The following is a 17,197-nucleotide window of genomic DNA, read 5'->3' as shown; positions in this document are numbered from 1 at the left end:
GTGTCTCATTCTTCACCTGAAGACGGCTGCTTGCGTTGTAGCCGAAACGTCGTGAGAATTATTTAATTGTGTTTTATTTTTATTATTTTATTACTTCCCTTCTACGTGACTTTACCGAAAGAACCAAGAAGATTCCTCTTGATATGCAAATTATTTGTCAAGACGCTCTTCACCCCTCCATCCCAGCATAAATAGTCGCTCCAAGCCTGGAGCGTGCCATTCAGACTCTGTCTACTTGACAGACCTGTTCTCCACCTGAAGACGGCTGCTTGTGTTGTGGCCGAAACGTCTTGAGAATTATTTTATTATGTTTTATTTTTATTATTTTATTACTTCCCTTCTACGTGACTTTACCGAAAGAACCAAGAAGAAAAATCAGTGATGTCCTATGTTCCACAAAATCAATGAAGCCCTCTGCTCCACAACATCAGTGAGGCCCTCTGCTCCGCAAAATTAGTGAGGCCCTCTGTTCCACAAAATCAGTGAGGCCATCTGATCCACAAAATCAGTAAGGACCTTTGCGCGACAAAATCTGTGAAGCCCACTGCTCCACAGAATCAAGGAGGCACTGTTCCAAAAAATCTGTGAGTCCCTCTGCTCAACAAAATGAGTGAGCCCCTCCATTCAATAACACAAGTGAAGCTCTTTGTTCCACAAAATATGTGAGGCCCTCTGTTCCACAAAGTCTGTGAGTCCCTCTGTTCCACAAAGTCTGTGAGTCCCTCTGTTCCAAAAAATCAGGAAGGACCACTGCTCCACAAAATCAGTGAGGTCCACTGTTCCACAAAATCTCTGAGGCCTTCTGTTCCACAAAATCAGCGAGGACCTCTTCTAAACAATCAGGAAGGCCCTCTGCTCCACAAAATATGTGCGACCCTCTCCTCCACATAATTAGTGACGCCCTCTGTTCCACAAAATCAGTGAGGCCATCTGTTCCACTGAATTAGTGAAGCCCTGCGCTCCAAAACATTTGTGAAGCCCTCTGTTCCACAAAGTCTGTGAGTCCCTCTGTTCCACAAAAGCAGTGATGTCCTCTGTTCCACAAAATCAATGAAGCCCTCTGCTCCACAAAATCAGTGAGGCCATCTGTTCCACAAAATCAGTGAGGCACTCTGTTCCACAAAATCTGTGAGTCCCTCTGTTCCACAAAATCAGTGATGTCCTCTGTTCCACAAAATCAATGAAGCCCTCTGCTCCACAAAATCAGTGAGGCCCTCTGTTCCACAAACTCTGTGAGGCCATCTGTTCCACTGAATTAGTGAAGCCCTCTGCTCCACAGAATCAGGGAGGCACTCTGTTCCAAAAAAATCGGTGAGTCCCTCTGCTCAACAAAATGAGTGAGCCCCTCCATTCAATAACATAAGTGAAGCCCTTTGTTCCACAAAATATGTGAGGCCCGCTGTTTCACAAAATCAGTGATGTTCTCTGTTTCACAAAATCAATGAAGCCCTCTGCTCCACAAGATCTGTGAGGCCCTCTGTTCCACAAAATCTGTGAGGCCATCTGTTCCACAAAATCAGCGAGGCCCTGTTTTAAAAAATCAGGAAGGGCCTTTGCTCCACAAAATATGTGCGACCCTCTCCTCCACATAGTTAGTGGGGCCCTCTATTGCACAAAATCAGTGAGGCCATCTGTTCCACTGAATTAGTGAAGCCCTACGCAGCAAGGCACTCTGTTCCACAAAATCTGTGAGTCTCTCTGTTCCAAAAACTCAGGAAGGCCCTCTGCTCCATAAAATCAGTGAGACCTTCTGTTCCACAAAATCAGTGATGTGCTCTGTTTCACAAAATCAATGAAGCCCTCTGCTCCACAAAATCTGTGAGGCCCTCTGTTCCACAAAATCTGTGAGGCCATCTGTTCCACAAAATCAGCGAGGCCCCGTTTTAAAAAATCAGGAAGGCCCTTTGCTCCACAAAATATGTGCGACCCTCTCCTCCACATAATTAGTGGGGCCCTCTATTGCACAAAATCAGTGAGGCCATCTGTTCCACTGAATTAGTGAAACCCTGTGCAGCAAGGCACTTTGTTCCACAAAATCTGTGAGTCCCTCCGTTCCAAAAACTCAGGAAGGCCCTCTGCTCCATAAAATCAGTGATGTTCTCTGTTCCACAAAATCTGTGAGTCCCTCTGTTCCACAAAATCAGTGAGGCCCTCTGTTCCACATAATCTAATTAGGCCCTCTGTTCCACAAAATTTGCCTGGCCCTCTGCTCCACAAAATCTGTGAGCCCCTCCATTCCACAACATAAGTGAAGCCCTTTGTTCCACAAAATATGCGAGGCCCTATGTTCCACGAAATAAGTGATGTCCTCTGTTCCACAAAATCAATGAAGCCATCTGCTCCACAAAATGTGTGAGGCCATCTGTTCCACAAAATCAGCGAGGCCCTCTTCCACAAAATTTGTGAGGCCCTCTGTTCCACAAAACCAGTGAGTCTCTCTGTTCCACAAAATCAGTGAGGCCATCTGATCCACAAAATCAGTAAGGACATCTGCTTGACAAAATCAGCGAGGCTCTCTGTTCCACAATATCAGTGAGTCCCTCTTCCAAAACATCAGGAAGGCCCTCTGCTCCACAAAATGTGCGACCCTCTCCTCACACATAATTAGTGGGGCCCTCTGTTCCACAAAATCAGTGAGGCCATCTGTTCCACAAAATCTGTAAGGCCCTTTGCTCCACAAAATCAGTAAGGCCCTCTGCTGCTCAAAATATGTGAGACCCTCTGCTCCTCAAAATATGTGATACCCTCTGCTCCGCGCAATCAGTGCGGCCCTCTGTTCCACAAAACCAACGAGGCCCTCTTTTCCACAAATCAGTGAGGCCATCTGATCTACAAAATCAGTAAGGCCCTTTGCGCGACAAAATCTGTGAAGCCCTCTGCTCCACAAAATCAGTGAGGCCCTCTGTTGCACAAAATCTGAGGCCCTTTGCTCTTCAAAATATGTGAGACCCTCTGCTCCTCAAAATATGTGAGACCCTCTGCTCCTCAAAATATGTGAGACCCTCTGCTCCGCGCAATCAGTGCGGCCCTCTGTTCCAGAAAACCAGCGAAGCCCTTTGTTTCACAAAATTAGTGAGGACATCTGATCTACAAAATCAGTAAGGCCCTTTGCGCGACAAAATCTGTGAAGCCCTCTGCTCCACAAAATCAGTGAGGCCCTCTGTTGCACAAAATCTGAGGCCGTCTGCTCCATAAAATCAGTGAGGCCCTCTGTTCCACATAATCTAATGAGGCCCTCTGTTCCACAAAATTTGCCTGGCCCTCTGCTCCACAAAATCTGTGAGCCCCTCCATTCCACAACATAAGTGAAGCCCTTTGTTCCACAAAATATGCGAGGCCCTCTGTTCCACAAAACAAGTGATGTCCTCTGTTCCACAAAATCAATGAAGCCATCTGCTCCACAAAATCTGTGAGACTATCTGTTCCACAAAATCAGCGAGGCAATCTTCCACAAAATCAGTGAGTCCCTCTTCCAAAAAATCAGGAAGGCCCTATGCTCCACAAAATGTGCGACCCTCTCCTCACACATAATTAGTGGGGCCCTCTGTTCCACAAAATCTGTGAGGCCCTTTGCTCCACAAAATCAGTAAGGCCCTCTGCTCCTCAAAATATGTGAGACCCTCTACTCCTCAAAATATGTGAGACCCTCTGCTCCGCGCAATCAGTGCGGCCCTCTGTTTCACAAAACCAGCGAGGCCCTCTGCTCCACAAAATCAGTGAGGCCCTCTGCTCCACAAAATCAGTGAGGCCCTCTGTTGCACAAAATCTGAGGCCGTCTGCTCCATAAAATCAGTGAGACCCTCTGTTCCACAAAATCAGTCAGGCCCTCTGTTCCACATAATCTAATGAGGCCCTCTGTTCCACAAAATTTGCCTGGCCCTCTGCTCCACAAAATCTGTGAGCCCCTCCATTCCACAACATAAGTGACGCCCTTTGTTCCACAAAATATGCGAGGACCTCTGTTCCACAAAAAAAGTGATGTCCTCTGTTCCACAAAATCAATGAAGCCATCTGCTCCACAATATATGTGAGGCCATCTGTTCCACAAAATCAGCGAGGCCTTCTTCCACAAAATTTGTGAGGCCCTCTGTTCCACAAAACCAGTGAGGCCCTCTGTTCCACAAAATCAGTGAGGCCATCTGATCCACAAAATCAGTAAGGCCCTCTGCTCATCAAAATATGTGAGACCCTCTGCTCCTCAAAATTAGTGAGGCCCTCTGTTGCACAAAATCTGAGGCCGTCTGCTCCATAAAATCAGTGAGGCCCTCTGTTCCACACAATTTGCCTGGCCCTCTGCTCCACAAAATCTGTGAGCCCCTCCATTCCACAACATAAGTGAAGACCTTTGTTCCACAAAATATGCGAGGCCCTCTGTTCCACAAAATAAGTGATGTCCTCTGTTCCACAAAATCAATGAAGCCATCTGCTCCACAAAATCTGTGAGACTATCTGTTCCACAAAATCAGCGAGGCAATCTTCCACGAAATTTGTGAGTCCCTCTGTTCCACAAAACCAGTGAAGCCCTCTGTTCCACAAAATCAGTGAGGCCATCTGATCCACAAAATCCGTAAGGACATCTGCTTGACAAAATCAGTGAGGCCCTCTGTTCCACAAAATCAGTGAGTCCCTCTTCCAAAAAATCAGGAAGGACCTCTGCTCCACAAAATGTGCGACTCTCTCCTCACACATAATTAGTGGGACTCTTTGTTCCACAAAATTAGTGAGGCCATCTGTTCCACAAAATCTGTGAGTCCCTTTGCTCCACAAAATCAGTAAGGCCCTCTGCTCCTCAATATATGTGAGACCCTCTGCTCCTCAAAATATGTGAGACCCTCTGCTCCTCAAAATATGTGAGACCCTCTGCTCTGCGCAATCAGTGCGGCCCTCTGTTTCACAAAACCAGCGAGGCCCTCTGTTCCACAAAATCAGTGAGGCCCTCTGTTCCACAAAATCAATGAGGCCATCTGATCCACAAAATCAGTAAGGACATCTGTTTGACAAAATCAGTGAGGCCCTCTGTTCCACAAAATTAGTGAGTCACTCTTCCAAAAAATCAGGAAGGCCCTCTGCTCCACAAAATGTGCGACCCTCTCCTCACACATAATTAGTGGGACCCTCTGTTCCACAAAATCAGTGAGACCATCTGTTCCACAAAATCTGTGAGGCCCTTTGCTCTACAAAATCAGTAAGGCCCTCTGCTCCTCAAAATAAGTGAGACCCTCTGCTCCTCAAAATATGTGAGACCCTTTGCTCCTCAAAATATGTGAGACCCTCTGCTCCGCGCAATCAGTGCGGCCCTCTGTTCCTCAAAACCAGCGAAGCCCTCTGTTCCACAAAATTAGTGAGGACCTCTGTTGCACAAAATCTGAGGCCGTCTGCTCCATAAAATCAGTGAGACCCTCTGTTCCACAAAATCAGTCAGGCCCTCTGTTACACATTATCTAATGAGGCCCTCTGTTCCACACAATTTGCCTGGCCCTTTGCTCCACAAAATCTGTGAGTCCCTCCATTCCACAACAAAAGTAAAGCCATTTGTTCCACAAAATATGCGAGGACCTCTGTTCCACAAAATAAGTTACGTCCTCTGTTCCACAAAATCAATGAAGCCATCTGTTTCACAATATCTGTGAGGCCATCTGTTCCACAAAATTAGCGAGGCACTCTTCCACAAAATTTGTGAGGCCCTCTGTTCCACAAAACCAGTGAGGCCCTTTGTTCCACAAAATCAGTGAGGCCATCTGATCAACAAAATCAGTAAGGACATCTGCTTGACAAAATCAGCGAGGCCCTCTGTTCCACAAAATCAGTGAGTCCCTCTTCCAAAAAATTCAGGAAGGCCCTCTGCTCCACAAAATGTGCGACTCTCTCCTCACACATAATTAGTGGAGCCCTCTGTTCCACAAAATAAGTGAGGCCATCTGTTCCACAAAATCTGTGAGGCCCTTTGCTCCACAAAATCAGTAAGGCCCTCTGCTCCTCAAAATAAGTGAGACCCTCTGCTCCTCAAAATATGTGAGACCCTTTGCTCCTCAAAATATGTGAGACCCTCTGCTCCTCAAAATATGTGAGACCCTCTGCTCCGCGCAATCAGTGCGGCCCTCTGTTTCAAAAAACCAGCGAAGCCCTCTGTTCCACAAAAATAGTGAGTCCCTCTTCCAAAAAATCAGTCAGGCCCTTTGCGCGACAAAATCTGTGAAGCCCTCTGCTCCACAAAATCTGTGAGAACCTCTGTTGCACAAAATCTGAGGCCGTCTGCTCCATAAAATCAATGAGACCCTCTGTTCCACAAAATCAGTGAGGCCCTCTGTTCCACATTATCTAATGAGGCCCTCTGTTCCACACAATTTGCCTGGACCTCTGCTCCAAAAAATCTGTGAGCCCCTCCATTCCACAACATAAGTGAAGCCCTTTGTTCCACAAATTATGCGAGGACCTCTGTTCCACAAAATAAGTGATGTCCTCTGTTCCACAAAATCAATGAAGCCATCTGCTCCACAAAATCTGTGAGACCATCTGTTCCACAAAATCAGCGAGGCCCTCTTCCACAAAATTTGTGAGGCCTTCTGTTCCACAAAACCAGTGCGGCCCTCTGTTCCACAAAACCAGCGAAGCCCTTTGTTTCACAAAATTAGTGAGGACATCTGATCTACAAAATCAGTAAGGCCCTTTGCGCGACAAAATCTGTGAAGCCCTCTGCTCCACAAAATCAGTGAGGCCCTCTGTTGCACAAAATCTGAGGCCGTCTGCTCCACAAAATCAGTGAGGCCCTCTGTTCCACATAATCTAATGAGGCCCTCTGTTCCACAAAATTTGCCTGGCCCTCTGCTCCACAAAATCTGTGAGCCCCTCCTTTCCACAACATAAGTGAAGCCCTTTGTTCCACAAAATATGCGAGGCCCTCTGTTCCACAAAACAAGTGATGTCCTCTGTTCCACAAAATCAATGAAGCCATCTGCTCCACAAAATCTGTGAGACTATCTGTTCCACAAAATCAGCGAGGCAATCTTCCACAAAATTTGTGAGTCCCTCTGTTCCACAAAACCAGTGAGGCCCTCTGTTCCACAAAATCAGTGAGGCCATCTGATCCACAAAATCAGTAAGGACATCTGCTTAACAAAATCAGTGAGGCCCTCTGTTCCACAAAATCAGTGAGTCCCTCTTCCAAAAAATCAGGAAGGCCCTCTGCTCCACAAAATGTGCGACCCTCTCCTCACACGTAATTAGTGGGGCCCTCTGCTCCACAAAATCAGTGAGGCCATCTGTTCCACAAAATCTGTGAGGCCCTTTGCTCCACAAAATCAGTAAGGCCCTCTGCTCCTCAAAATATGTGAGACCCTCTGCTCCTCAAAATATGTGAGACCCTCTGCTCCTCAAAATATGTGAGACCCTCTTCTCCGCGCAATCAGTGCGGCCCTCTGTTTCAAAAAACCAGCGAGGCCCTCTGTTCCACAAAATCAGTGAGGCCCTCTGCTCCACAAAATCAATGAGGCCCTCTGTTGCACAAAATCTGAGGCCGTCTGCTCCATAAAATCAGTGACACCCTCTGTTCCACAAAATCAGTCAGGCCCTCTGTTCCACATAATCTAATGAGGCCCTCTGTTCCACAAAATTTGCCTGGCCCTCTGCTCCACAAAATCTGTGAGCCCCTCCATTCCACAACATAAGTGAAGCCCTTTGTTCCACAAAATATGCGAGGACCTCTGTTCCACAAAATAAGTGATGTCCTCTGTTCCACAAAATCAATGAAGCCATCTGCTCCACAATATCTGTGAGGCCATCTGTTCCACAAAATCAGCGAGGCCTTCTTCCACAAAATTTGTGAGGCCCTCTGTTGCACAAAACCAGTGAGGCCCTCTGTTCCACAAAATCAGTGAGGCCATCTGATCCACAAAATCAGTAAGGCCCTCTGCTCATCAAAATATGTGAGACCCTCTGCTCCTCAAAATTTGCCTGGCCCTCTGCTCCTCAAAATATGTGAAACCCTCTGCTCCCCACAATCAGTGCGGCCCTCTGTTCCACAAAACCAGCGAGGCCCTCTGTTCCACAAAACCAGTGAGGCCCTTTGTTCCACAAAATCAGTGAGGCCATCTGATCAACAAAATCAGTAAGGACATCTGCTTGACAAAATCAGCGAGGCCCTCTGTTCCACAAAATCAGTGAGTCCCTCTTCCAAAAAATTCAGGAAGGCCCTCTGCTCCACAAAATGTGCGACTCTCTCCTCACACATAATTAGTGGAGCCCTCTGTTCCACAAAATAAGTGAGGCCATCTGTTCCACAAAATCTGTGAGGCCCTTTGCTCCACAAAATCAGTAAGGCCCTCTGCTCCTCAAAATAAGTGAGACCCTCTGCTCCTCAAAATATGTGAGACCCTTTGCTCCTCAAAATATGTGAGACCCTCTGCTCCTCAAAATATGTGAGACCCTCTGCTCCGCGCAATCAGTGCGGCCCTCTGTTTCAAAAAACCAGCGAAGCCCTCTGTTCCACAAAAATAGTGAGTCCCTCTTCCAAAAAATCAGTCAGGCCCTTTGCGCGACAAAATCTGTGAAGCCCTCTGCTCCACAAAATCTGTGAGAACCTCTGTTGCACAAAATCTGAGGCCGTCTGCTCCATAAAATCAATGAGACCCTCTGTTCCACAAAATCAGTGAGGCCCTCTGTTCCACATTATCTAATGAGGCCCTCTGTTCCACACAATTTGCCTGGACCTCTGCTCCAAAAAATCTGTGAGCCCCTCCATTCCACAACATAAGTGAAGCCCTTTGTTCCACAAATTATGCGAGGACCTCTGTTCCACAAAATAAGTGATGTCCTCTGTTCCACAAAATCAATGAAGCCATCTGCTCCACAAAATCTGTGAGACCATCTGTTCCACAAAATCAGCGAGGCCCTCTTCCACAAAATTTGTGAGGCCTTCTGTTCCACAAAACCAGTGCGGCCCTCTGTTCCACAAAACCAGCGAAGCCCTTTGTTTCACAAAATTAGTGAGGACATCTGATCTACAAAATCAGTAAGGCCCTTTGCGCGACAAAATCTGTGAAGCCCTCTGCTCCACAAAATCAGTGAGGCCCTCTGTTGCACAAAATCTGAGGCCGTCTGCTCCACAAAATCAGTGAGGCCCTCTGTTCCACATAATCTAATGAGGCCCTCTGTTCCACAAAATTTGCCTGGCCCTCTGCTCCACAAAATCTGTGAGCCCCTCCTTTCCACAACATAAGTGAAGCCCTTTGTTCCACAAAATATGCGAGGCCCTCTGTTCCACAAAACAAGTGATGTCCTCTGTTCCACAAAATCAATGAAGCCATCTGCTCCACAAAATCTGTGAGACTATCTGTTCCACAAAATCAGCGAGGCAATCTTCCACAAAATTTGTGACTCCCTCTGTTCCACAAAACCAGTGAGGCCCTCTGTTCCACAAAATCAGTGAGGCCATCTGATCCACAAAATCAGTAAGGACATCTGCTTAACAAAATCAGTGAGGCCCTCTGTTCCACAAAATCAGTGAGTCCCTCTTCCAAAAAATCAGGAAGGCCCTCTGCTCCACAAAATGTGCGACCCTCTCCTCACACGTAATTAGTGGGGCCCTCTGCTCCACAAAATCAGTGAGGCCATCTGTTCCACAAAATCTGTGAGGCCCTTTGCTCCACAAAATCAGTAAGGCCCTCTGCTCCTCAAAATATGTGAGACCCTCTGCTCCTCAAAATATGTGAGACCCTCTGCTCCTCAAAATATGTGAGACCCTCTTCTCCGCGCAATCAGTGCGGCCCTCTGTTTCAAAAAACCAGCGAGGCCCTCTGTTCCACAAAATCAGTGAGGCCCTCTGCTCCACAAAATCAATGAGGCCCTCTGTTGCACAAAATCTGAGGCCGTCTGCTCCATAAAATCAGTGACACCCTCTGTTCCACAAAATCAGTCAGGCCCTCTGTTCCACATAATCTAATGAGGCCCTCTGTTCCACAAAATTTGCCTGGCCCTCTGCTCCACAAAATCTGTGAGCCCCTCCATTCCACAACATAAGTGAAGCCCTTTGTTCCACAAAATATGCGAGGACCTCTGTTCCACAAAATAAGTGATGTCCTCTGTTCCACAAAATCAATGAAGCCATCTGCTCCACAATATCTGTGAGGCCATCTGTTCCACAAAATCAGCGAGGCCTTCTTCCACAAAATTTGTGAGGCCCTCTGTTGCACAAAACCAGTGAGGCCCTCTGTTCCACAAAATCAGTGAGGCCATCTGATCCACAAAATCAGTAAGGCCCTCTGCTCATCAAAATATGTGAGACCCTCTGCTCCTCAAAATTTGCCTGGCCCTCTGCTCCTCAAAATATGTGAAACCCTCTGCTCCCCACAATCAGTGCGGCCCTCTGTTCCACAAAACCAGCGAGGCCCTCTGTTCCACAAAATCAGTGAGGCCATCTGATCCACAAAATCAGTGAGGCCCTCTGTTCCACAAAACCAGCGAGGCCCTTTGTTCCACAAAATCAGTGAGGACATTTGATCTACAAAATCAGTAAGGCCCTTTGCGCGACAAAATCTGTGAAGCCCTCTGCTCCACAAAATCAGTGAGGCCCTCTGTTGCACAAAATCTGAGGCCGTCTGCTCCACAAAATCAGTGAGGCCCTCTGTTCCACATAATCTAATGAGGCCCTCTGTTCCACAAAATTTGCCTGGCCCTCTGCTCCACAAAATCTGTGAGCCCCTCCTTTCCACAACATAAGTGAAGCCCTTTGTTCCACAAAATATGCGAGGCCCTCTGTTCCACAAAACAAGTGATGTCCTCTGTTCCACAAAATCAATGAAGCCATCTGCTCCACAAAATCTGTGAGACTATCTGTTCCACAAAATCAGCGAGGCAATCTTCCACAAAATTTGTGAGTCCCTCTGTTCCACAAAACCAGTGAGGCCCTCTGTTCCACAAAATCAGTGAGGCCATCTGATCCACAAAATCAGTAAGGACATCTGCTTAACAAAATCAGTGAGGCCCTCTGTTCCACAAAATCAGTGAGTCCCTCTTCCAAAAAATCAGGAAGGCCCTCTGCTCCACAAAATGTGCGACCCTCTCCTCACACATAATTAGTGGGGCCCTCTGCTCCACAAAATCAGTGAGGCCATCTGTTCCACAAAATCTGTGAGGCCCTTTGCTCCACAAAATCAGTAAGGCCCTCTGCTCCTCAAAATATGTGAGACCCTCTGCTCCTCAAAATATGTGAGACCCTCTGCTCCTCAAAATATGTGAGACCCTCTGCTCCGCGCAATCAGTGCGGCCCTCTGTTTCAAAAAACCAGCGAGGCCCTCTGTTCCACAAAATCAGTGAGGCCCTCTGCTCCACAAAATCAATGAGGCCCTCTGTTGCACAAAATCTGAGGCCGTCTGCTCCATAAAATCAGTGACACCCTCTGTTCCACAAAATCAGTCAGGCCCTCTGTTCCACATAATCTAATGAGGCCCTCTGTTCCACAAAATTTGCCTGGCCCTCTGCTCCACAAAATCTGTGAGACCCTCAATTCCACAACATAAGTGAAGCCCTTTGTTCCACAAAATATGCGAGGACCTCTGTTCCACAAAATAAGTGATGTCCTCTGTTCCACAAAATCAATGAAGCCATCTGCTCCACAATATCTGTGAGGCCATCTGTTCCACAAAATCAGCGAGGCCTTCTTCCACAAAATTTGTGAGGCCCTCTGTTGCACAAAACCAGTGAGGCCCTCTGTTCCACAAAATCAGTGAGGCCATCTGATCCACAAAATCAGTAAGGCCCTCTGCTCATCAAAATATGTGAGACCCTCTGCTCCTCAAAATTTGCCTGGCCCTCTGCTCCTCAAAATATGTGAAACCCTCTGCTCCCCACAATCAGTGCGGCCCTCTGTTCCACAAAACCAGCGAGGCCCTCTGTTCCACAAAATCAGTGAGGCCATCTGATCCACAAAATCAGTGAGGCCCTCTGTTCCACAAAACCAGCGAGGCCCTTTGTTCCACAAAATCAGTGAGGACATTTGATCTACAAAATCAGTAAGGCCCTTTGCGCGACAAAATCTGTGAAGCCCTCTGCTCCACAAAATCAGTGTGGCCCTCTGTTGCACACAATCTGAGGCCGTCTGCTCCATAAAATCAGTGAGACCCTCTGTTCCACAAAATCAGTGAGGCCCTCTGTTCCACATAATCTAATGAGGCCCTCTGTTCTACAAAATTTGTCTGGCCCTCTGCTCCACAAAATCTGTGAGCCCCTCCATTCCACAACATAAGTTAAGCCCTTTGTTCCACAAAATCAGTGAGGCCATCTGATCCACAAAATCAGTGAGGCCATCTGATCCACAAAATCAGTAAGGACATCTGCTTGACAAAATCAGTGAGGCCCTCTGTTCCACAAAATCAGTGAGTCCCTCTTCCAAAAAATCAGGAAGGCCCTCTGCTCCACAAAATGTGCGACCCTCTCCTCACACATAATTAGTGGGGCCCTCGGTTCCACAAAATCAGTGAGGCCATCTGTTCCACAAAATATGTGAGGCTCTTTGCTCCACAAAATCAGTAAGGCCCTCTGCTCCTCAAAATATGTGAGACCCTCTGCTCCTCAAAATATGTGCGACCCTCTGCTCCTCAAAATATGTGAGACCCTCTGCTCCGCGCAATCAGTGCGGCCCTTTGTTTCACAAAACCAGCGAGGCCCTCTGTTCCACAAAATCAGTGAGGCCCTCTGTTCCACAAAATCAGCGAGGCCCTTTGCTCCACAAAATCAGTAAGGCCCTCTGCTCCTCAAAATGTGTGAGACCCTCTGCTCCTCAAAATATGTGAGACCCTCTGCTCCTCAAAATAAGTGAGACCCTCTGCTTCGTGCAATCAGTGCGGCCCTCTGTTCCACAAAACCAGCGAGGCCCTCTGTTCCACAAAATCAGTGAGGCCATCTGATCCACAAAATCAGTGAGGCCCTCTGTTCCACAAAACCAGCGAGGCCCTTTGTTCCACAAAATCAGTGAGGACATTTGATCTACAAAATCAGTAAGGCCCTTTGCGCGACAAAATCTGTGAAGCCCTCTGCTCCACAAAATCAGTGTGGCCCTCTGTTGCACACAATCTGAGGCCGTCTGCTCCATAAAATCAGTGAGACCCTCTGTTCCACAAAATCAGTGAGGCCCTCTGTTCCACATAATCTAATGAGGCCCTCTGTTCTACAAAATTTGTCTGGCCCTCTGCTCCACAAAATCTGTGAGCCCCTCCATTCCACAACATAAGTTAAGCCCTTTGTCCCACAAAATCAGTGAGGCCATCTGATCCACAAAATCAGTGAGGCCATCTGATCCACAAAATCAGTAAGGACATCTGCTTGACAAAATCAGTGAGGCCCTCTGTTCCACAAAATCAGTGAGTCCCTCTTCCAAAAAATCAGGAAGGCCCTCTGCTCCACAAAATGTGCGACCCTCTCCTCACACATAATTAGTGGGGCCCTCTGTTCCACAAAATCAGTGAGGCCATCTGTTCCACAAAATATGTGAGGCTCTTTGCTCCACAAAATCAGTAAGGCCCTCTGCTCCTCAAAATATGTGAGACCCTCTGCTCCTCAAAATATGTGCGACCCTCTGCTCCTCAAAATATGTGAGACCCTCTGCTCCGCGCAATCAGTGCGGCCCTTTGTTTCACAAAACCAGCGAGGCCCTCTGTTCCACAAAATCAGTGAGGCCCTCTGTTCCACAAAATCAGCGAGGCCCTTTGCTCCACAAAATCAGTAAGGCCCTCTGCTCCTCAAAATGTGTGAGACCCTCTGCTCCTCAAAATATGTGAGACCCTCTGCTCCTCAAAAAATGTGAGACCCTCTGCTCCGCGCAATCAGTGCGGCCCTCTGTTCCACAAAACCAGCGAGGCCCTCTGTTCCACAAAATCAGTGAGGCCATCTGATCCACAAAATCAGTGAGGCCCTCTGTTCCACAAAACCAGCGAGGCCCTTTGTTCCACAAAATCAGTGAGGACATTTGATCTACAAAATCAGTAAGGCCCTTTGCGCGACAAAATCTGTGAAGCCCTCTGCTCCACAAAATCAGTGTGGTCCTCTGTTGCACACAATCTGAGGCCGTCTGCTCCATAAAATCAGTGAGACCCTCTGTTCCACAAAATCAGTGAGGCCCTCTGTTCCACATAATCTAATGAGGCCCTCTGTTCTACAAAATTTGTCTGGCCCTCTGCTCCAAAAAATCTGTGAGCCCCTCCATTCCACAACATAAGTGAAGCCCTTTGTTCCACAAAATATGCGAGGCCCTCTTCCACAAAATTTGTGAGGCTCTCAGTTCCACAAAACCAGTGAGGCCCTCTGTTCCACAAAATCAGTGAGGACATTTGATCTACAAAATCAGTAAGGCCCTTTGCGCGACAAAATCTGTGAAGCCCTCTGCTCCACAAAATTAGTGAGGCCCTCTGTTGCACACAATCTGAGGCCGTCTGCTCCATAAAATCAGTGAGACCCTCTGTTCCACAAAATCAGTCAGGCCCTCTGTTACACATTATCTAATGAGGCCCTCTGTTCCACACAATTTGCCTGGCCCTCTGCTCCACAAAATCTGTGAGTCCCTCCATTCCACAACAAAAGTAAAGCCATTTGTTCCACAAAATATGCGAGGACCTCTGTTTCACAAAATAAGTGATGTCCTCTGTTCCACAAAATCAATGAAGCCATCTGTTTCACAATATCTGTGAGGCCATCTGTTCCACAAAATCAGCGAGGCCCTCTTCCACAAAATTTGTGATGCCCTCTGTTCCACAAAACCAGTGAGGCCCTCTGTTCCACAAAATCAGTGAGGCCATCTGTTCCACAAAATCTGGGAGGCCCTTTGCTCCACAAAATCAGTAAGGCCCTCTGCTCCTCAAAATATGTGAGACCCTCTGCTCGTCAAAATATGTGAGACCCTCTGCTCCTCAAAATATGTGAGACCCTCTACTCCGCGCAATCAGTGCGGCCCTCTGTTCCACAAAACCAGCGAGGCCCTCTGTTCCACAAAAATAGTGAGTCCCTCTTCCAAAAAATCAGTAAGGCCCTTTGCGCGACAAAATCTGTGAAGCCCTCTGCTCCACAAAATCAGTGAGACCATCTGTTGCACAAAATCTGAGGCCGTCTGCTCCATAAAATCAATGAGACCCTCTGTTCCACAAAATCAGTCAGGCCCTCTGTTCCACATTATCTAATGAGGCCCTCTGTTCCAAACAATTTGCCTGGACCTCTGCTCCAAAAAATCTGTGAGCCCCTCCATTCCACAACATAAGTGAAGCCCTTTGTTCCACAACATATGCAAGGACCTCTGTTCCACAAAATAAGTGATGTCATCTGTTCCACAAAATCAATGAAGCCATCTGCTCCACAAAATCTGTGAGACCATCTGTTCCACAAAATCAGCGAGGCCCTCTTCCACAAAATTTGTGAGGCCTTCTGTTCCACAAAACCAGTGAGGCCCTCTGTTCCACAAAATTAGTGAGGCCATCTGATCCACAAAATCAGTAAGGACATCTGTTTGACAAAATCAGAGAGGCCGTCTGTTTCGCAAAATTAGTGAGTCACTCTTCCAAAAAATCAGGAAGGCCCTCTGCTCCACAAAATCTTCGACCCTCTCCTCACACATAATTAGTGGGGCCCTCTGTTCCACAAAATCAGTGAGACCCTCTGCTCCTCAAAATATGTGAGACCCTCTGCTCCTCAAAACATGTGAGACCCTCTGCTCCTCGCAATCAGTGCGGCCCTCTGTTTCACAAAACCAGCGAGGCCCTCTGTTCCACAAAATTAGTGAGTCACTCTTCCAAAAAATCAGGAAGGCCCTCTGCTCCACAAAATGTGCGACCCTCTCCTCACACATAATTAGTGGGACCCTCTGTTCCACAAAATCAGTGAGGCCATCTGTTCCACAAAATCTGTGAGGCCCTTTGCTCTACAAAATCAGTAAGGCCCTCTGCTCCTCAAAATAAGTGAGACCCTCTGATCCTCAAAATATGTGAGACCCTTTTCTCCTCAAAATATGTGAGACCCTCTGCTCCGCGCAATCAGTGCGGCCCTCTGTTCCACAAAACCAGCGAAGCCCTCTGTTCCACAAAATCAGTGAGGACATCTGATCTACAAAATCAGTAAGGCCCTTTGCGCGACAAAATCTGTGAAGCCCTTTGCTCCACAAAATCAGTGAGGCCCTCTGTTGCACAAAATCTGAGGCCGTCTGCTCCATAAAATCAGTGAGACCCTCTGTTCCACAAAATCAGTGAGGCCCTCTGTTCCACAAAATTTGCCTGGCCCTCTGCTCCACAAAATCTGTGAGCCCCTCCATTCCACAACATAAGTGAAGCCCTTTGTTCCACAACATATGCGAGGCCCTCTGTTCCAAAAAAAAAGTGATGTCCTCTGTTCCACAAAATCAATGAAGCCATCTGCTCCACAAAATCTGTGAGACTATCTGTTCCACAAAATCAGCGATGCAATCTTCCACAAAATTTGTGAGTCCCTCTGTTCCACAAAACCAGTGAGTCCCTCTGTTCCACAAAACCAGTGAGGCCCTCTGTTCCACAAAATCAGTAAGGACATCTGCTTGACAAAATCAGTGAGGCCCTCTGTTCCACAAAATCAGTGAGTCCCTCTTCCAAAAAATCAGGAAGGCCCTCTGCTCCTCAAAATAAGTGAGACCCTCTGCTCCTCAAAATATGTGAGACCCTTTGCTCCTCAAAATATGTGAGACCCTCTGCTCCTCAAAATATGTGAGACCCTTTGCTCCTCAAAATATGTGAGACCCTCTGCTCCGCGCAATCAGTGCGGCCCTCTGTTCCACAAAACCAGCGAAGCCCTCTGTTCCACAAAATCAGTGAGGACATCTGATCTACAAAATCAGTAAGGCCCTTTGCGCGACAAAATCTGTGAAGCCCTCTGCTCCACAAAATCAGTGATGCCCTCTGTTGCACAAAATCTGAGGCCGTCTGCTCCATAAAATCAGTGAGACCCTCTGTTCCACAAAATCAGTGAGGCCCTCTGTTCCACATAATCTAATGAGGCCCTCTGTTCCACAAAATTTGCCTGGCCCTCTGCTCCACAAAATCTGTGATCCCCTCCATTCCACAACATAAGTGAAGCCCTTTGTTCCACAAAATTTGCGAGGCCCTCTGTTCCACAAAATAAGTGATGTCCTCTGTTCCACAAAATCAATGAAGCCATCTGTTCCACAAAATCTGTGAGACTATCTGTTCCACAAAAT

The 17,197-nt window shown here is 47.3% G+C and overlaps 1 protein-coding gene across 3 annotated transcripts in view; it reads left to right on the top strand.

The window, feature by feature from the left end:
- LOC144731630 (TBC1 domain family member 25-like) overlaps positions 1–17,197 on the top strand; it is an 89,098-nt gene that overhangs the window by 30,776 nt on the left and 41,125 nt on the right. The window lies entirely within an intron of this gene.

The sequence above is a fragment of the Lampetra planeri genome, chromosome 39 (assembly GCF_965212315.1).
Source record: "Lampetra planeri chromosome 39, kcLamPlan1.2.h2, whole genome shotgun sequence".
In the NCBI taxonomy this organism is placed as follows: Eukaryota; Metazoa; Chordata; class Hyperoartia; order Petromyzontiformes; family Petromyzontidae; genus Lampetra; species Lampetra planeri.
This window is presented reverse-complemented; position numbering and strand designations above follow the sequence as displayed.